Raw genomic sequence first — 21,970 nt, 5'->3', positions numbered from 1 at the left:
TAACACCTTCGGATGAAATAATCTATCATTTGTTAGATACTGAGAGGTTTGAAGATGAAACATACTTTGTCTCAGATTTCCTGGCTCTTACTCATATATGTTCTCATCTACAAAGGATACGAGAGTACCAACCTTCTTGACTTATTCACTTAGCAAGACTATAATGATCTAGGAAAGCTTCTTTCCCTCCTCTTTGGATATAGTAATATATTAATAAGTCTTAATTAATCCCTTACTTTCTTAAGTTTCAATAGACCTCATTGCCCTTCCTCAAGTTAATCATTATCATCATCATCAATAATTTTAAGTTAAATATTTAATCATATTAATTATAAATGTTATAAAATTTAAAACTATGATGCAACATTATTTTAATAATTTAATAAAAATAAAAAGTAATAATTTATGAAAAGAATAGTTTAATTTAATAAAAATAAAAAGTAATAATTTATGAAAAGAATAGTTTAATTAGATGATTTTTGGGTATTTTAAAGTATTTTTTTTTTAAATTTTATTTAAAATTTAATTATAAATTATAAAAATTAAAACTATAAGTGCTCAACTTTCCATTATTTCAATATCATAAAAGTTTTTTAGAATATGAATTAATTTTATATATGAAAATACAATACAAGGTAAGTTTTAGAGGAGAAGGGTAATTTAATTGGGGATTGCCATGAGAATGAAGTATTGTGTGCTTGTGGAAGGGGTATATGTAGGCACATAGAGGTCATAGTGGTAGCTGTGAGTGTCGCTTTAGTACCAAACCAACCTTCATTTCTCTACCAATTCAACTGCTTATTCTTTTAAATACAAATATAAAATGTCATACAATTTACACATTAAAACATTACAATCACCCAAAATCATATCTTAAAACTTCTCATTATAAATAAATTCAAACCCCATAATTTAGAAAAGCTACATACACATTGTTATTTCCAAAATCCATGTAAAAGATACTTGTAAACTTTTTTTAAAAATTAAATGGTTAGTGTAAATTATAATATTTTTATTTTTATTTAATTTAACAATATATTATAATTTTTTCAACTTTTCAATAGTCTTCTACAATAGTATTTTTTCACATCTTTTAAATTTGGGTTTATGTTTTTAATAATTTAATATATATGTTTTCTTAATTTAAGATAAATTAATGTAGTTATATTTTATAAATAATATTGGTATAATCATATTATATAATTTTAAATTTATTAAATTTTAAATATATAGTTTTCATAGTTTTATTTTATTTTATTTTATGTGAGTAATTATTAAATAGCACTTTATATATTTAGTGACAAATTTATGACTATAATTTAATTTGTGTTTTGTATGGGACAAGATGGAGGTAATGATTATGAATGTGTAAAAGATAAGAGAAGGACAACTTCTCTTGCACACAAATTTGTGGAGTTGATGAGGGATAATCATGAATAAATTTGGGTAGATAATGGCTTATTATGATATTGGTTGGTTGGATTAAGTATGTTATGGAAGGGTGTCTTGTAGTTTATATAGTTTCTCGGGAAACTCCTCATATGTTTATTTTGTGAGAAGTCTTTTGCAGACATGCCATTCTCAGAAAAAGAAAGTTAAGGAACTTAGTAGACTAATATTACCAAATCGGGCATAGAGATAGTATTGCATGCGGTGGTGGTGGTCATTTGTGGAAGTTGGTCAACATGGAACATGCAAATTCAAGTGCATCGAAATCAAGAGTAGTCTGAGGTTTGTAATTTTCTTCATCTCTATTCTAAACTTTTCCTTAGTGGTGGAAGTGACGGTATGAATGTTTTGAAAGAATTTTGGTCTCATTCCATTCATGTGTTACATTCCCTCTTTGGAATTGTTAATTCTACATGGATTTTTCTACATGGTGCTCTAAGTTGGTTCTTATGCATTTCCACAGTCTTCAATTGATTCTAAAGCCTTTCCGTAGTCTTCTTACCCTCTTGATTTTTTTTATTAGATTCTTGACTTCTTAATTTATCATTCATTTTTCTACTCAAGATTTTTTTTTTTCACTCCATTCTAACTAATTCTTCCCACTCTCTATGTTGACCTGTGTTTCTTTTCTTCCTGTATTTTGTTATTTAAGATATTTTAAACTACTTTCTCTCACCTCATCACTAGGAATCACGTTTTGGTATCCCTTCTATTATTTAATGGCCTCTTATTCCAAACCATTTTACACAGACTTATTTTTATAAAAGATTGAAAATCAGCTTACCTCTTAGACTTACGAGGTAGTTACTCAAAAAACCCTAGAAGACGAGTTGTACTATAGAATCGAATCCCTACCAAATCAAAAGTTATAAATAGGAATCACGTTTTGGTATCCCTTCTATTATTTAATGGCCTCTTATTCCCAACCATTTTACACAGACTTATTTTTATAAAAGATTGAAAATCAGCTCTCTTAGACTTACGAGGTAGTTACTCATTAAACCCTAGAAGACGAGTTGAACTATAGAATCGAATCCCTACCAAATCAAAAGTTATGCGGGTCGAAAACTCATATGACAGTTGTGCCCGTACAATACAACAAGGCCGGGTGAATGATTAAACAATAGTCATAATGCAAGCTCCATTAAATTACGAAACAAGAAAAGTATAAATATATATATCCATGACCTAATAAATCATTTAGGTGCACGGTATTTATTACCTAAGTTATGTATTAAAATAGGAAACAAGAAACATATAAATATATATCCATGGAGTAATAAATCATTTAAGTGCATGGTATTTATTACTTAAGTTATAACCATCACAAATGTTATTCGCACAAACTTAAACATATAGCTTTACTCCTTGATCAATGCCACGTTAGTGAGAACTTAATATAACGTGGATCTAAATAATGAATATGTTAATTTTTATTTATTTATTTGATGAGTGTTACTAATTTTTTGTTATTAGAGATAAAACAATGCTATTTTATAATAATTTTACATTTAATATTTAAAATAAAATAAAAATTAATCTAAATTATAGAAAAAAGATTTTAATGTGATTATTAAATTACACAATTTTATATCAATTTTATATAAAAAAAAAATCATCTTAAAAAAACTTTAATTATGTAATTAATTCCATATTTAATTGATAGACGAGAGAAAAAAGAGAGACTTCTTACTTTATTAATAAGCATTTTTGAAAGTATGAATTCTTCTGGAAAAAGTGACTCCTGCGATGCTTGATAGTACGAGACGGGAGCTCTGGCGATGGAGGGAACTGCTTTAGGGTTTCGGTGATGCCCCTGGTGCACTCTGACGGCAGGGCAGGATAGACCCCTGTCAGGACACAGACGAGCGCTGGCAAGGGAGGAACCAAGTGGGTGCAGGGGGTCATATCCAGCGGGCTGACCACTGTAAACATTCTTTAACCCGAAAGCATATCCGCGGAGAACCCACGGGAGAAAGTTTTGAGTGGAAATAATGGCAACGGAGAATGGGGGGGGAGAGATCCCCTCCTACAAAGAAGTAATAACAGGAGAAGCTCGAAAGGAACGACAGAACGGGGAAGGACGGAAGAACGAAGGAGAATCCTCTGCTGAGGGAGCTCAAAGAAGAACTGGCATACCAAGCAAATGTCTCCCAAGGGCGACGACCAGACCCAGGTTTGTTATTCCATCAAACTCACTAGAAGATTATAGAAGCTATATGAGAGATTATGCTCTGATTTGTAAGTTCATAGGATACTGGCCGAATGAGAGAAACCTCATAAGATGGATACAGCAGAAATGGAAACCAAAAGGACATGTAGATGTCAAGTTGGGGGCAAAAGGTTTCTTCACGGTCATCTTCTCAAATCTAGAGGATAAGAATAAGGTCTTTGAGGAGCAGCCTCACTTCATGAATAATGCGGGCCTGTTCATAAGAGAATGGGTAGAATGCTATAATCCAGATAAGGAAAAATTACTAGCGGCTCCGGTGTGGATCCGTCTTTTCGGCCTTCCGTCAGAATTCTGGAAACCAGACATGCTTCAAGGGATTGGAAACCCCATAGGATCTTTTGTGAAAGTGGCGGAATCCACTAAGAGAGGAAAATATACCACATTCGCTAGAATCTGTGTGTATATGAATATCACTGAACCCCTGCCAGATTCAATAGAACTGGAGTACAATGATGAAATATGGAACCAAACCCTAGATTATGAACACATCCCCTTCAGGTGCAGACGATGCCATGAATATGGCCACCTGCACAGAGACTGCCCCATCACGATAGCTGAAAAGGAACGTGAAGAGGAAAATGAAAGGAGGAGGAAAGGGAGAACCGAAGAAAAAGAAGAAGGTGCCTTCCAAACAGTCCATAGAAGGAACAGACGCGGAAACAACCAAGGACAAAGGAGAACCTCGAGAGAAGATCAAAATAATGAAACCACAAACAAGTTTAAGGTATTGCAAGAAGAAGGACAGGAAACAGAAGTAAGTGAAGAGGAAGAAGCCGAGGAAATGGAAACAGGAGAGGAACAAGGCGATAAAGAAAAAGAGAAAAAGGGAGGAAAGCAAGGAGATGATCCAGAAGAGGTAACGCAGGAAGAAATAGGGGAAATAGGGGAAATGGAGATGGATCCTCCGAAGGAAAAAGGGGATGAAGAGGAGCGGGTAATGGCAAAACTATTACAGGAATGGAGAAGAATTGACGAAAGATTCATACCAGAGGAACAAAAACAGAGGTACAAGGAGGCATTTCAAAGGTATAAGGAGAAAAGAAAAAGAAAAGGAGACACAGAAGAGAAAGAGAACCAACAACTCGACAAACAGGGACTACAGATACTAGGAGTGGGAAGCTCTGGCAAGGCTGGGAAAAAAAGAGGAAGGAAAACACTGGGTGAAGTACTCCAAGAAGTGGGAGAAGCATTGGTCAGCTCTGGAAAAGTGACCCCCTTATCGGAGGTATTCACCACCCACACAAAATTGTTAAGATGATAATCACAACCTGGAATATAAGAGGCCTCAATAGCAGAGGCAAACAAAGATACCTGAAGGAGAGACTTAAAAACGAAAAGCCGAGTATTATGATTTTACAGGAAACAAAAATTAGCACTGAAAAAATGCAGGAAATTCTGAACCGAAATAAAATTAGATATGAGATAATGGGACAGGATGCCACTGGTTGTGCAGGAGGACTAGTTATTTTATGGAACCCAGAAGAAGTTCTGATCAGTAACTGGATGAGTTTCCATCAAATACTAACAGGAAAAGTAAGTATTCTAGGAACGAAAGAGGAGGTCTTCATATCAGGGGTATATGGACCTCATATCCCAAACGAAAAAGATAAGTTTCTCCAAAACTTAAAAACACTTAGAAGCCTAATCCCAGGAAAACAATGGATCATCGGAGGAGATTTCAATCTTATCAAAGAGATAGGGGAAAAAAGAGGAGGAGTAAGAAGAATGGACAAAGAAGGAGAACAATTTAGAGACATGATAAGTGAACAAAAACTGATTGACATACCAACCAATAATGGAGTGCACACGTGGAACAACAGAAGAGGTGGAGCGAAACAAATAGCATCACGCCTAGATAGATTCTTAATCTCAGAACAAGTAATGATGAAGGATATCTTCATTGAAGCAACCATTCTCCCAGTAACAGGTTCGGATCATTGGCCGATCAAATTAGAAATAGATCTGAAACAGAGACCAAATAAAAAGCCCTTTAGATTCGAGGCCTTCTGGCTAAGATGTGAAGATCTAAAGGAAAAATTAGAAGGCTGGTGGAAAGACAGCAGGGTGACAGGAAAGAACAAGACTCATAGGTTTCAACTAAAGCTGAAGGAAATAAAAACTCAGATAAAGAAGTGGAATAAAGAAGAATTTGGCAACATTATGGAAGAGAAAACCAAGCTGGAAAAGAAAATGACAGAATTGCAACAATTAGATATAACAGACGGCATACAAGAGGAAAGATCCAAAGAAGAAGGCAGAATATTAACCCAGTTAGAGGAAAGAAGAAAACAGGAAGAAATACTCTGGAAGCAAAAATCAAGAGTTCAATGGCTCAGGGAGGGAGAAAGGAACACGAAATTCTTCCACAGAGTAATGGTACAACACAGACAGCGGAACAGAATCTTCTCTCTGAGAAATCAGGAGGGGAATAGAATCATCCAACATGAAGATATTGAAAACGAATTGTTAAAGCATTTTAAAACAATTTTGAAAGAACCGCAAGCAGACAGAGCAGAAGACATAGCCAAGATACGAAGGGAAATACCGACTCTGGTAACTAGAGATCAAAACTTGGCCCTAATGCGAAGGATAACTAAAGCAGAGGTGGAAGACATAGTCAAAAATATGAAAAAGAACAAAGCTCCAGGTCCGGACGGTTTCACTGTGGAGTTTTTTCATGTGGGATGGCATTTCTTAGCTGAAGAAGTCGTGGAAGTGGTGGAAGAAGCCAGAATAAACCAAAAAATCTGGCCAGGGATTAACGCAACCCTACTGACTCTTATCCCTAAAACTCACCAGACAGAGCAGGCAGAAGGCTTTCGACCTATAGCACTATGCAATGTCATATATAAAATCATCTCCTCAGTTGTGGCTCAAAGGTTAAAATCGATACTGCCAAGTATCATCTCGCCAGAGCAAACGGGCTTTGTGGAAGGAAGGCAGATATTAGATGGGCTAGTGGTGGCTCAGGAAGTGATTCACACAATGAAGACGAAAAAAGAGAGAGGAATGCTCATCAAACTCGACCTCTCCAAAGCTTATGACAGGCTTAACTGGAAATATCTAGAAATGATCCTCAAAGCTTTTGGTTTCAGTGACAGATGGGTTAATTGGGTCATGAGTATGGTTTCCTCGCCAAATTTTTCCATACTGTTGAATGGATCGCCAACACCCACTTTTAATGCCTCAAGGGGTCTGAGAAGAGGAGACCCCCTATCCCCTTTCCTCTTTATCATAGCGGCAGAAGGATTAGGGCGACTCTTCAAAAAGGAACTTGAAGATGGGAAAATTCAAGGCCTCAAGCTATGGGGAAATCAAACAACTGTAACACATCAGCAATTCGTTGATGATATAATGATCTACTGCAGAGCAATGTGGAGAGAGGTGAAAAGAATCAAAAAAATACTGGAAACATTTATGAAAGGATCAGGGATGGAAATCAACAAAGAAAAATCTAGAACTTTCTTCTTCAACACCGCGGAACCGGTGAAAAATCACCTAACCCATGTTTTAGGATATAGGAAAGGAGACCTCCCAACCAAGTACTTGGGAATAATGTTAGATTCATCCTCGAGGAAACTTGGGAATTGGAAACATATACTGGAGAAAATATCAAAACGACTGGATAACTGGACCTTTCGTACCCTAAATCTGGCAGCGCGGGTGGTGCTCCTGAAAGCCACCATCCAGGCTATCCCCATTTACTCTTTATCAGTAATGGCAGCCCCGAAGGGAACTTGTAATAAATTGGTTGAGATATACAGGAAATTCTTATGGGGGGGACCGAAGCAACAGAGAAAATGGGCCCTGTGCTCATGGAACAGCCTTACCCAACCAAAAGAGAAAGGAGGACTGGATCTCAAGGACCCTTGGATCTTAAATCAGGTGCTTGCGGCCAAGCTACGGTGGAGGTGGATTCAGGGCGGGCCAGATCTCTGGAAAGAAATCTGGTCATCCAAATACAATATGCCTCGCACTCCGGAAGGAATCCTTAGAAAGCAAGAGATGCCCCGAGGCTCGGATATCTGGAATTTAACCATTCAAAACAGAGACCTAATTGACCAGCATATATTCTGGGAAATCAGAGGGGGACAGGTAGCGAAATTCTGGAAAGAAGCCTGGCAACAGAGGGAAAAGCTTATAAACAATCAAAATATGGGCGACATACAGAGAGACGGAGAGACAAGTAACCTTATCACAGTGAAGGACTATTGGGCTGAAGAACAAGATGACAGTGAATGGCGAAGATGGAAACCGACAGAAGTTTGGGCAAAGAACTCCACAGAGGAACAAAGATCGAACTTCAACAAAGAAATGGATTCGAGACGGATAAAGAGGAGAGAAGGTAGAGATATCCTTCGATGGGGCACAGAAACAAAAGGAACCTTCAATATAAAAGAAGCTTATAAAATACAAACTTGGGTGGAGCAAGAGGAGGAAAACCTAAATTGGAAAAAGCTATGGAAAACAAAATGGTGGCCTAAAATAAAAATGTTTGCTTGGTTGATAGGGAGAAAACGGATATTAACCTGGGACATAATTCAAAAACGAGGTTTCTACGGACCCTCAAGATGCTGTCTATGTAATGAAGGAGAGGAAGATCAAGAACACCTCCTCATAAGATGCCAGACGGCCCAGTTCCAATGGGAAAACACAAGAAAGCTCTTCTCGTCTACAGAAAGGAATCATCGGGATATCATCTCAACCCTGATTGAACGAGGAGAAGGAAACTTCAACAGCAAAATCGTAGGACGGGTTTGGAGCCTAGTGGCAGGGTTTAATGTATGGAATCTGTGGAAGGAGAGAAACAGTCGTATCTTCATGGACAAAGTATCTAAGCCTGAGGATATATGGGAGACAACAGTAAAGCAAGTTAGGGAATCAATCCTAGCAGAACACTGGAATGAGGAAGATTGGACAACATCAGAATCAGAGATGACAGTGTTGAGGAGACTAAACTTAGAGCAAGGGATGACCTACCAGCAAACAAAGCAATCACAAAAACACATGGCGACTCAGAGCCCCGTTAGGTTCCAAAAACCAGCGGAGGGATTTATGAAACTAAATTTCGACGGGGCTGCTAAAGGAAACCCTGGACCAGCGGGCTATGGAGGCATTTTTCGAAATGGACAGGGATCAGCAGAATGGATATACGCAGACCATGGAGGTACAATGACCAACAACGAGGCTGAGTTCATGGCAGCTTACCAAGGTATTAAAATAGCCAAAAGACTTGGTTACAGCAAGCTAGAAATTGAAGGAGACTCCACCCTAGTTGTGGAAACGGTTAAAAAACTAAATCAAGGGAAGAATTGGGACAAGGTCGCCACAAGCTGGAGAAACGCAAGTATCATCCAAGATATTGCTGAACTTCTAAAAGAAATTGACTACAAACTAGTTTCGCATATCAGAAGAGATGGAAATCAACCTGCAGATTGCCTAGCGAACTGGGGATGTAAAGACAACACAGAAAGCATTGACGACAGCTGGCAAACTCAGGCGGAGCTGGCAAGATGGGATGGTCTTAAGCAACTGATTGGTAATGACAAGAATCATGACGAATAGAGGTAATTATACTCCTGTGTGGAGAAGCAACATGCGAGATAGGCTCGCAACGACGGCAAGTAAGAAAGGCCAGAAGACAGGTGATCGCAGTACCATAACAGGAGTAATTATGGTCTTGAAGGTAAGGCAAGGACGGGGCCCAAAGCAAAAATTGATTTCGCAATCAATTCGTAGTAGGGGGAGGCGATGTGACAAGAAAGGTGGTCAGGTAACCCACCATCCAACAACAAGAGACGAAATGGATAAAAATCGTGGCGGAAAAGGAATAATCAGAAGTAAAAAAGAAGAGCGGATAGAGCCAGTTCGGCAAAATATCAGGAGTCAGAGAGACAAAAGTGAAAACATGAAAGAAGGGCAGGGCAACTCAGGCTATCAGAGGGAAGGCACAGCAAAAGACCGCATAGGGACTCACGGTAGAGTAGAAATTGTAGTTGAGAGCTCTGAGGAAATGAACGGTGACCAGATAAAAGGAAATAGAGGGAAACGCAGCGAACAAGGCCAGAGCAGCGTTCAACCCCACCATGAAAAGGAAAATGTAACTCCGAAGAGCTGGACAAAGAGGGGCAGAGGAAGACCCAGAAAAACGGCAGGCATGGGGGAAGAAACTAGTCGGCAGGCAAGGAGGAGACGCAGACAGCGCACTATAGATACAGCCCTGAATGAAGCAGAGCAAGCATATAATTATGACTCTCACCCGCATTTTAGAAATATAGTAGAGGCTATGGAAGTTCAGGTCCTCGAAGAACCGTCTGATCCAGAAATGAATGAATGGTCGGTTCAACTTCATGACCCGGGCAATACAAGAGGAAGGCTCACCCTGTATCGCCGGGCTCTTCACATATACTGGGTGCTGAAACATCTCCTTGCCAAGGCGATGGAGAAGGTGGCGACAGAAATGGTTGAAATGGCCCAGGAAACGGCTGCGGCGAAACAGGGGACAGCCAAGCTAGAGGAGATGGTAAAGCAACAGAACATACAGCTCAAGGAAATAAAGGACATGTTGGAAGCAATGCAGCCCAGCAAAGCTGACCACGATGGTAAAAAGCATGCAGAAAGTTAAAGGTCTTGGTTCCTTTTCCCATGCTGTTTTGAACTTGTTAGTCTTTTGTAAGACTTAATACGATGGCCCCTAGGATACATTACTCTAGGTTGTTTATCTATAGTACTGAGGAGATGCTGAATATGTGGAACAATTTAGGTAGCATCAAACTGTTTAAGACTGCTAGTAAATTCCTGAACTTCTGTTATGAGTTTGAACTTATGGATCACAGGAGTCAACAGACCTGGTTTCCCTGCGAGGCAGGTTGAGACTCCTGAGTTTTGTACTTTTACTTTTTGGATGTAAATAATAAGAACTACCACAGCTTACAAAAAAAAAAAAAAAAGCATTTTTGAAAGTATGAGATAGACTTACAATTCGTCAAATGGTTAATATAGAATTGACATATCTTTCTCTTTTTGTTTCCTTGTAGCTCCATATATATATAATTATAATTTAATGTATGCGTGTGTATATATATTGAGAGGTGGTGTCACGCCCCTACACCTGCGGTAATCTTTCAACTGCTTATAGCGAGGTCCGGCACTACCAACCGCTTTCTTTTCACCAATACTTACGATTGTAGACTACGCTAACATTCCATACTTTGTTTTATTTTCGTTACCAAGTATTATTTATTTTATCCTTTATACAAGAAAAATCCCATAACATTCACATAAACAACATTATATAAGAGAAATGCACAATAGTATAAAGGGAGGGGCAAATCCCTACAATATGAGTCTGCCAAAATATCAATATATGTATAATTTTCCACTTTTACAAAGTATAGGCTAAGTCCTTGGGAAAACCCAAATTTATACTTAGCCAAATTTCCAACTTTGGCAAAATCAGTTGCCCAGCTCGTGGGCACCTTCGCATGGTCACTGCACGACTCACCAAACCTTCGTTCACCTTGTCGCATGATCGTGTTGTTTTGCCCAACTTGGGCGTGCCTCCAAGTCGCCCCACACAGGCGCCTCTGCCCGAGACACACCTTTGTTCACAATCTCAACACTTCACCAAAAGTCATATCGTGCACATTTGGATGACAGGCAGGCGCTCACCCGAGTCACCCAAGAACCCATGCCAAGTCGTCGCACAAATGAGGTGCCTACCAACGTTTCATCGTCGGGCACTCTGTCGCATAACTCGGGCGCCACACACCCGTGAATGCCCTACACTTCGATCAGCCTTTGTTTAGATTATGCGTTCAAGAGACTTGCCCAAGACTTACGCGCATATCTATCGATGCCTTCCTCTTTTCTGCGCCCTCTCTCCACGCACTTCTCCTTGAAGACTGCTTGTCGAATGATGAACTTTCATTCCAAACTCATCGCATATATGTACGGATGGTTGGGCAAGTTGGTTGTCCAAGCCGACTCGTCCACCATACCAAGAAATGCCCCCAAAACTTCACAAATGCCATCAACACATGTTGGCTTCATTCCAAATGTGGGTCAGCCCTGTGGGCTAACTATCCATGCTCCCACACGTATAAAAACACATCGCTCAACCATTATTCATGTGCATTAACACTTGTTGTCCATGCACCCTTGGCTGGATCGCACTTCGCACCTTCGTTCACTTTCGAACTTGGTCGCACTTCATCTAGTGGGCGTGCCAAGGACCGCAGGTCCTTACATCCTCCTCCACCTGAAATCGTTGTCGTCCTCGACAACATACCATCCTGGTAGCCATCCACCAAGATCATCAATATCTGTCTCACCCATGATGTCAACTCCTCCACATACTGTAACCATCCCTGCAACATATGTAGGACCACCGTCTCCATCATGTCTCGTCCCAGCAACCATATGTCACCAAGATCACCATACTAAGTTATACATCCCATCGGTATGTCATACACTTCAAATCATCTCAATCCATGACCATCCATCACCCTGTTACAATCTCGACATGCTGCTCCCCATCGTGGAAGGCTGGTCCCTCCATCTCAAGCTACATGCTTCCTATCATCTACAACATGTTTTCCATGATGTTTGGTACTAATGTGTTGCCTGAAATCAGCCACATCTATCCCAACATCATCATCCATATGTGTGCCTCCTCAACGTGAAGAGACCATCTCATCAAACTGGCTCTCGATGTGCCACATCCAGGTCCATGAAGTAACCTCCATAATATCTGCAATGTGCCATCCCTCAAGTCTGCCATAGAAACAAGTATGCACCTATCTCATCTGTCCATGGGCTGCCCATGATCATAGATCAATCAGCTCCCATGTGTCAAAAGTGGTTAAGTCTTGGCTCAACCCATGCCCAGGTGTTGCCACCAAGGCATCATCATCGTTGTGTCTCATATCGATCCTCTACATCAAGTCACTCTTCTAAGCCACATCCATACATGTACTTGAAAGTATGCACCCCATCCTGCATCAAAGTCTCTGACCTCAGCTCCTCAATGCATCAGATCCTCTAAGTCCACTATATATGAAGTTCCTAAAAGTCACAAAAATCTCATGTCATCATGATCTCCATGTGTCATCTCCAACCAACATCTCAGCAAGCATACAAGTCTCGATCCAAAGGTCTTTGCAAGATGCCTCAACTCTCGATGTAGTAGGAATGCTCCATAGTCTGCTCACAACTCTATCCAAGTCCATGGCCTTGTTGTACAAGAGTTCACAACCTCTCCATCAGCTCATAAGTAAGACATCTCCATGTCACACCAGCAAATCTACCTGCACAACATCCATGCCTTGGCACTCCTCATTGGATGCCCATAAGTGACACCTCTATAAGGGCTCCTACATCATGTCCCTAAATAAGACTACCATGCTCCTTGTCTCCAACTTGATGTCCATGACTAATTTGCCCATGTAGTCCAACCAAGTAGACCCATCACAAAAATCGGTCATCCTCATCCAATGTGCAATATTCGGTCTAGTGAACTTGGTCACCCAACCATATCATCATCATCATGAGTCCCTTCCTCATAGCTCCCCCACTAAAAGTTCCATCAAGACTATCTCTTGGTCTCGGCCATGAGAATTCCACCCAAGTATCATCAAACTCAAGTGTGTGCCCTCCTCCAATATGTCCATGAGTCATGCCGGGGACTTAGCCAATTCTGCATGTGGCTAAAGCATGATCCAATCCTCCACAATGATCATCATGTTCCTCCCTTGTCACGGGTCCTTGTACCTTCTATCATAAGGTCACAAACAACCCCAACAAGTCCTCCAACAATCAACAATCCTTGCTTCTCCATACAAGGTCTCATCATAGACATCCATGGTAAGATGCTCCCTAGCATTGGTAAACTTATTTTCCCCTTCCTTGCATATGGTTCATCTACCAAATGCTCAAATGAAACAAAAGTATCAATAGTACTTACATCATCATCATGAGGCTCCTCCATGTGAGTATCCTCATCCACCCATGTCTGCAAATTGCATGATCCTGGTCCAACTTAATTAATATCAAGTTCATCCTCCATCGTTGTCACATCTGCAACATCCTCAATCATCATGGCTTCCTCTTCCTTGTCTGCACAATCTACAACTTCATCTTGCTCCATTGTCCAACCAAGTTGAAGAAGTTCGTCTTCAATATTCTTTTCCAAGACTTCAAGTTCCTTTCGAATCCGGGGGTTCTCCTCTTTCATCCACCTCAACCTATATAAGGTAAGCAAGAGCTTCCCTTTGCATTCTTCCAAACCTGCCATGCCTTGTCGTTCAGCTTGGTCCAAGCACAGGGCTTCACCTCTGCTAAACTTATTTCACCATTCACCTGAATCACCCTGATATTCCACCTGTCACCTGCAAAACTTCAGCTCCCTGCCAAGTCTTTGGTCTTCATAGAATCAACCCCTTGATTCATTTCACCAGCTCTAATACCAATTGTCACGCCCCTACACCTGCGGCAGTCTTTCAACCGTTTATAGTGAGGTGCGGCACTACCAACCGTTTTCTTTTCACCAATACTTACGATTGTAGACTATGCCTAATATTCCATACTTAGTTATATTTTCGTTACCAAGTATTATTTATTTTATCCTTTATACAAGTGAAAGCCCATACCATTCACATAAACAACATTATACAAGAGAAATGCACAACAGTATAAAGGGAGGGGCAACTCCTTGCAATATGAGTCTGCCCGAATATCAATATATGTACAATTTTCCACTTTTACAAAGTATAGGCTAAGTCCTTGGGAAACCCCAAATTTATACAGCCAAATTTCCAACTTTGCAAACTCAGTTTCACAGCTCATCAGCACCTCCGCATGGTCGTCGCATGACTAACCAACCCTTTGCTCACCTTGTCGCACGATCATGTTGTTTGCCCAACTTGGGCATGCCTCCAAGTCGTCACACATATGCGCCTCTGCCCCAGACACATCTTTGTTCACAATCTCAACACTTCACCAAAATTCATATTGTGCACACTTGCACAATGGGTAGGCGCTCACCCGAGTCACCCAAGAACCCGTTCCAAGTCGTTGCACAAACCGGGCACCCACCAACATTTCACCGTTGGGCACTCTGTCGCATAACCCAGGCGCCACACACCCATGCATGCCCTACACCTCGATCGGCCTTCGTTTAGACTATGCGTTCAAGGGACTTGGCCGAGACTTGGGCGGATATCTATTTGCGCCTTCAACATTTTTGCGCCCTCTCTCCATGCACTTCTCCTTGAAGACTGCTTGTCGAATGATGAACTTTCATTTCAAACTCATCGTATATATGTACGGATGGTTAGGCAAGTTGGTTGTCCTAGCCGACTCATCCACCATGCCAAGAAACGCCCCCAACACTTCACAAATGCCATCAACACATGTCGGCTTCATTCCAAATGTGGGTCGGCCCCGTGGGCTAACTATCCATGCTCCCACACGTATAAAAACACATCGCTCAACCATTATTCATGTGCATTAACACTTGTTTTCCACGCACCCTTGGTTGGCTCGCACTTCACACCTTCGTTCACTTTCGAACTCCGTCGCACTTCAGCCGGCGGGCATGCCAAGGACCACAGGTCCTTACAGGCGGTGTATAATGTAATATAAGAAAGATATTGTCATGTAACATTACATTTAAAAATAATAAAATAATATTTACATTAACGAATTAAAAAATAATAATAACAAAAAAATCCATGTCGACCATAAATAAAATTTTCCATTTCCACCTTAATTTTGCATCAAATTTATATAAAAATAAAGCAATTGAAAAAAATATATTTAACTTTTAATAGTTACGTAATTCCTTTGCTAGACAATATGAACCTAATAGATGATATCTAAAACTAATATATTGATATATGTAATTCTATTTATGTTCAATTGACATATAATACTTAAAATAAAAAATTATTTTATTATCATCCATAAATAAAATGTTACAATGTCCATATTAAATAACATAATTTTATATGAACTTTATATATAGAAAAATTAAATAATTTAAATATAATTTTTTCTCAAGTTTAATGCGGGTTGTGAATCAAATATGGTCATAAATTAAATATTCCAATATGCATGTCAAAAGAGAGTTCCTATTCCATTAATAAAGTCTTTCTGAGACACGAAAAAGACTTTTAATTACTTTAATATTTAATTTGGAGTTCACATATAATTGAGCAGGGAGGCTCATTCTACAATTCAATGTGAGGGACATGTGTAAGTATGTCACATCCTAAAAAAAATAAATCTAGCTCATGTTCACCAAATAAAAATAAATAGTTTAAATAACCATATAAACAAACAATTAAAAATGCATTAACAGAACCATTAACTCACACTACTACATGTAGGGGGGTTTTAAGACAATATTTGAGTCAATTGTCTTAACTAAAGACAAAATGAAACTTGTGTATTGTCTTAAATATTGTCTCTAAGCGGGTGTCTCAAAATATAATGTCTCAAAAATTTGTCTCTATAAAGACAATATAAAACACATATTATTATTGTCTCTATAAAGACAAGAATTATTGTCTATTAAGAGACAATTTGATTTGTCTCTCTAGAGACAATTTCATTTGTCTCTCTAGAGACAACTTCATTTGTGTCACTTTAGAGACAATTACATTTTTTTCTTTTTAGAGACAATTCCATAATTCAAACTATTGTCTCTCTAGAGACAACATAAAAAATTATTTAAAAAAAAAAAATAGATGTCCATAATTCAAACTATTGTCTCTCTAGAGACAATATGAAAAATTATTTTAAAAAAATAAATGTCCATAATTCAAACTATTGTCTCTCTAAAGACAATATAAAAAAATGATTTAAAAAAAGAAAATGTCCATAATTCAAACTATTGTCTCTCTAGAGACAATATAAAAAATTAATTAAAAAAAAAAACCATTTTGAATGTCTGTTGGTCATGCCTTTCGTTATGTCTATCATTCTGAATAATTTTCTTAGCCTTAATAGAAGATTCTTCAACCACGCTTCTGTATTCTGCTCTATAACCACAAGGCCTCTTGTTTTAGCCCCATTGTAGGATAAGATCTCCTCGTTCTGCAACACAATGCCTTGAGGGCTAGTTTTCTTGGCTAGTCTTTCTATCTTCACTCTTCTCACAGAATGGTTCCGCAATGGAGTTTACATATTCAAGAGCTTTCTGGTGGTTCCCGTTGTTGCTTGTCGATGACCCTCCTTTCGTCCTTACTGTCGTTCCTTCCAAAAGGGTACTCGGATAGATCCCATTTAAAATCCTTCCATTCACAAGGTTTTCTTCCTTCTTGCATAGTTTAACGTGTGTATTTTTTGCATTACTCATCGGCATAGAATCTGCGCTAGCCCCTTGATATCTCCATAGAGGAATCATAGGCGTAACATAAATTTTTGGCCACAGATTTAGTTTGTAGGTTGAACAGGACAAAATATATGCAACAGAGCTTTATTTTAGAACATATAGGCCACCTTCAATTAGACCCCAAAAGTAAATCTAGTGCACATATTCATCAGTTGTTGGAACTGCAATTGTCTTCAGCAGATAACTTGGCAGGGCTTAAAGACCACTAGAGTAAAGAGATTCTTTCCAAATTTGGGAAATCATCCTTGATAGATGAGAGTAAAATAAATCTTCACTAGAAAGGAAACCTAAAAATTCCGAGGAGATAATAAATAAGATTTAATTAGATAGGAGAAAAACATTTCATTAAATCACTTAGCTCAAGAAATATACTAAGTATGGCTGGAATAAAGTGTCGCAGGAGAGACAGACAACTTTTAAGGAAAAGGAAGAAACACCTTTTTTCTGAAGAAAAAGAAAGATAAGCTAGGTGAGTGGGTTGGCAGATGAAAAAAATGCAGGATGCCACTAAGGAAAAATCTTCTTAGGAAGAAAATTTATAGAAATACTTTACTTTAGAATCAAGGGGAGAGGTTGTTGCTTCTTTATATATTTCAAGGGGCAAGAATATATTAGCTTGGGGGGAACTAGAGGATTCTATTCATCGCTGGGAGGAACTTGTATTTCCCATGTGTATTTCCAGTTGTTACATGGTTACAATTTATAATTAGTGTTTTATTTACAGGTTTTATATATGAATATTCTGTTGAATTAAGTGAATGTATGAAATGGCATCAATATAATGAGAAGAAACAAAATAATCAGAGGGTGATGAATTATGTTGATTGTTAATTCCAATGTATTTGTAATAAGCAATGATAAGTGTGATCAATTTTGTTCAATTATAATACTTATGTCTGTACTATAGACAATGATATTTGTGAGGAATTGTAGCATTATTTATCATATTTAAATAAAAAATCAATATGTTTTTTCATAATATGTTGGTGCTAAAAGGAGTAGCTAGATATAAATTCCTTGGCATATTATCTAACTATATGTGTTATTTTTTGTTTGTAAACCTTACCTAACTCTTTGATTAGGGATAATTAGAGCTAATACAATTATCGAAAGAAGAGGGTTATGAGGAGAGTAAATGGGTGTATCCATTAAGGATAGTATGGTTATTAGGTGAGATAGAAGGTGTGGAATATTTAATTAGTTAAATTATTGTTCATATGGAGAAGCATTTTTACATCACCAAGAAGTGTGTAGAGGGGGGTTACAGTGTAAGTACTAGCCAGTTGATTTCCTTACATTACTATGTTTTGTACACCAGCTAGTGTCTAATGAACTCAGTTACATCTTCAGAAGCGAAGATAAACATTTACAGTAATATTTTCATAAACTTATTTAACACTACCATTGGATAGGAACAATGGATGAGGAAAATTATGCATGTATACACAATAAAATAAAAGAAAATAGTTTGGATTTTCCTGGATACTTGGTGCGATATCGAAGGATATTAGAATTTAACTCATAGAACTATTATATAAAGCGCCAAGAATCAAAATTACAACTCGAGTCGAAATTATGTCTATCAAGTAGAAAGAATTTATCTAAGATCACTCTTTCAGATTTCCACAAAATATAATGGATATCTTATGAACTTGGAAGTCATGGGGGTTATATCAATCCTTCCTTTTTCATTCTAAAACATTTACGCGACAAGATCAACGTACTTAGGGAGAGACAATAGTTAACAAAAAACAAATTATGTTGGTTGGGATTGAATGATTGATTTGAAACTCAAAATTATATAAGAAAGACATTTTTCCCTTAGCAGGTTTTATAAACACACAGACACTTTTATGGAAAAACAAAATTCATCATTCAGAGGAATTCATGGTAATACAGAAAATACAAATAAAATTCATTATCTAATAATCATATACATTACTAGAAATTCAAATTTACATATGAAATTTGATAGAGGAAGAACTCATAATTCAAAATCATGTACAAGAATACACACTAGCTATAATTGTCCCACACAACTAAATATCTCTACAAAAAAAACAATGAAGGCATTAATCCCTTTTGATAAATATATTTGTTAAGAAGAAAATTAAGTACAAATACTCATCATCTTTTCGGAGCTAGCTGAATATATTGTTTTTAGAAAATAAGTTAACGGCATAAAACCATTGTAAAGTTAAATCCTGTTCAAATTCCCTGGTAAGGGGAAACATTTGAACACAGGGTCTTAACCCCTTAAATAAATACCAAAGAACAAAGGGAAAATATGATGCTCATGACTCAATCCGATATGAACGGGGTAACCAGAGTATGAAGAATGTCATGAAAACTAACCTGTTGAGTTGCAAACACGAGTCAAAATTTTAGGAGATCGTTAGGTGTGGAAGGCGTAAATGGACTTGAGCTTCTACACATACCTACAGGAAAGAACGCAAGAAAATAAATATGTCGAAAATGAAATGAAATCCATAACTTCATCGAACAAAGGACAATAGAGTAATAGAGGGTATTATACCTATTAGTTAAATCCATAATTATCTCTCGTGCTCTATACCAAAAAGAATAGAAAATTGTCAATAAGGAATTGTTACTGGTGTAACTGAAAAATAAAAGAGTATTGTTACTTCCATAACAAAAAAATTAATATTGAATCCCTCTTGAAGCGAGATAGACTAGGCACACTAAAGTTAGGGATCATTTGACTAAATATAGATAATGAAAATTCAATTTGATGTATAAACAAATACCCAATACTTTGGGAAAAATTCATTATACTAGTGTGAAAGAGGATGCCACCCTAATGTAGCATAATTTTATCATCAACGCTTTAGAAATAACCATTATAGTACATCAAAACTAAAATCAAAGTCTCACATAGTGAGTAGTTATACCTAGAAATCACAAAGGAGCGAAAGCTAGTTTGAAATCCTAGAGATGAGCCAAATAGTTGGCAAAGTCAAAAAACCTAGAGTAGACTAGAACTAGAAACCATAAAATGAAAGGTGTAAGACATATTGATGCATATATATATATAGAAAGGAGTATGTAAGCATATACAAATCATAGGGTAAGTGAATAAAATAAGGAACTGGTCTTCTAGAAAAATAAAAAGTAGTGGAATCCTACTGAAAACATGTATAACGCTCCAAATACCCTCTTGTAAGACCAAATATGCTCAATAAATAGGAAGGAGATCTCATATATAAGAAAAACAGAAGCATAACATAACACAAGCACATTCTTGGCAATAAACATGCAATTTCATAACCAAAACCAAAAGTATGAAAATGAGGATTCGAACACTGTACCTGCATTCCTTGTTCAGCAGGGGAAGGAGATGTGCCACCTCGATCTCTCGGATGAGCTCTTCGGAGGTGTGAAGGAGGCCTGCGACGATGGAAAGGGGCTTCTCGATAGGAGCCGCTGCTACCCTGTTTTGGCCACCTGGTTATATGCTGCCCATGCCCGAACTACGCTCCAAGCGGCATCCCCGTCCGTCTCGTCATCCGACTTGCAGCCTCTCTGTCCCGACGATTCGCAGGCGTGTGTGAACATTTTGCAAATCTCTTTAAAGACCCGGGGCATCAATATCCCTAGCCCCAATGCTTCTTGTGATCCAATACTCTGTTTCTGTGGCGTAAGGCTCCACCATGTTAGCTCGCTTAGCTGTCCAAATGCATTCAATGTCTCCACCCATGGGCACAATGCAGCCATGCCCCTCTCTACAGTTCGAGCCCTGGAGAGCAACTGCACTAGCCCGTCTCACCATGGATGCACTAACTACCTTAGGGCACTCCAGAAGATAAATGGCAGTCCAGGCAAGAATGGGCATTACTCTGAGAGAACCAGCAGAATATACAACAAAGACTGTGAATTAATGGGGTTAACATGGTTACTAGCAAAGAACAAGACTGCATATATTCCCACCATTTCTGCAGTGCTCAGGGCTCTCGTATACACTACCCACCTGGCCAACCAGTCACAGTGCAGTCCAGACCAAGAAAATATGCCCCTCGCCCTTGATTCTCTTCAGGTCGACAACTCTTCTTCTTCTGCCATCAGACTCCACTTTGGTGGTGCTGCAACAGTTTTCTACACCACCACACTTATCCTACTTTCACAGTCCCTGTAATCTGTCCTCATTCCCAAGCCTGCTTGGGCAGGTCTCGAACCTTTGACGACCCAGTCCCTCTGAGTTATTATAACAAAACCCTCAGCCTTAGGCTAGAGAAACGTTTTAAAAATACATTACAGGGATAATATTCCGTCCAGTTCAATGATGAAGGATGTTAACTATTATCCCTAGCCTAGTTCGATAAAAAAACACATACCCAGTAGTGGGCGCCAAGAAACTGGTAGACCCAACCACAATTCGGCATGACTCCCAGGACCCACATCATAGCCAACCAGAGCTGCACATTCAATAGAAAACAAGATGAGTATGTGATGACAAAAGAAGAGAAAATCTATAAAACTCAGAAACTCTTTAAGTTTAACACCTAAAACGAATATGCGCTTACTTTAAGAGATTATCCAAGCTGGAAACCCTTTCTAAAAATAGAGATTGTGTCCCAGCCCACATCATGTTATACCACTGAAAGGAACCAATTTTGAAGGCAACCAGAAGTGGGTAGCTTGATCAAAGGAAAACAGTGGCGAGGTAAAGCAGCGGATAGAGAACCATAACAGAGAAATACAAAAGCGAACCATTTGAGGACTCGACCGACTAACACTCACGGCTTGACAACGCTGGGAGATCACCTCAAGACACACAATGTACTAGGATCTAACACCACGACTGTTGGATTTGGAAGAGGCATCTGCACCATAGAGCCGATGCATATTCCCACGGAAGGATTCCAACTGGAGGC

General features: G+C 38.5%; 1 pseudogene; it reads left to right on the top strand.

The window, feature by feature from the left end:
- Nucleotides 1-20,352: 20,352 nt before the first annotated feature.
- Nucleotides 20,353-21,231, top strand: LOC149210204 (putative GPI-anchored protein At4g28100 pseudogene; annotated as a pseudogene).
- Nucleotides 21,232-21,970: the final 739 nt, after the last annotated feature.

This window comes from Pinus tabuliformis, chromosome 1_2 (assembly GCF_031772625.1).
Source record: "Pinus tabuliformis cultivar Carrire ecotype Pingquan chromosome 1_2, CPIR1, whole genome shotgun sequence".
NCBI classification, from domain to species: Eukaryota; Viridiplantae; Streptophyta; class Pinopsida; order Pinales; family Pinaceae; genus Pinus; species Pinus tabuliformis.
The sequence above is the reverse complement of the archived record's forward strand: the minus strand, read 5'-3'. Positions and strand labels throughout refer to the sequence as shown.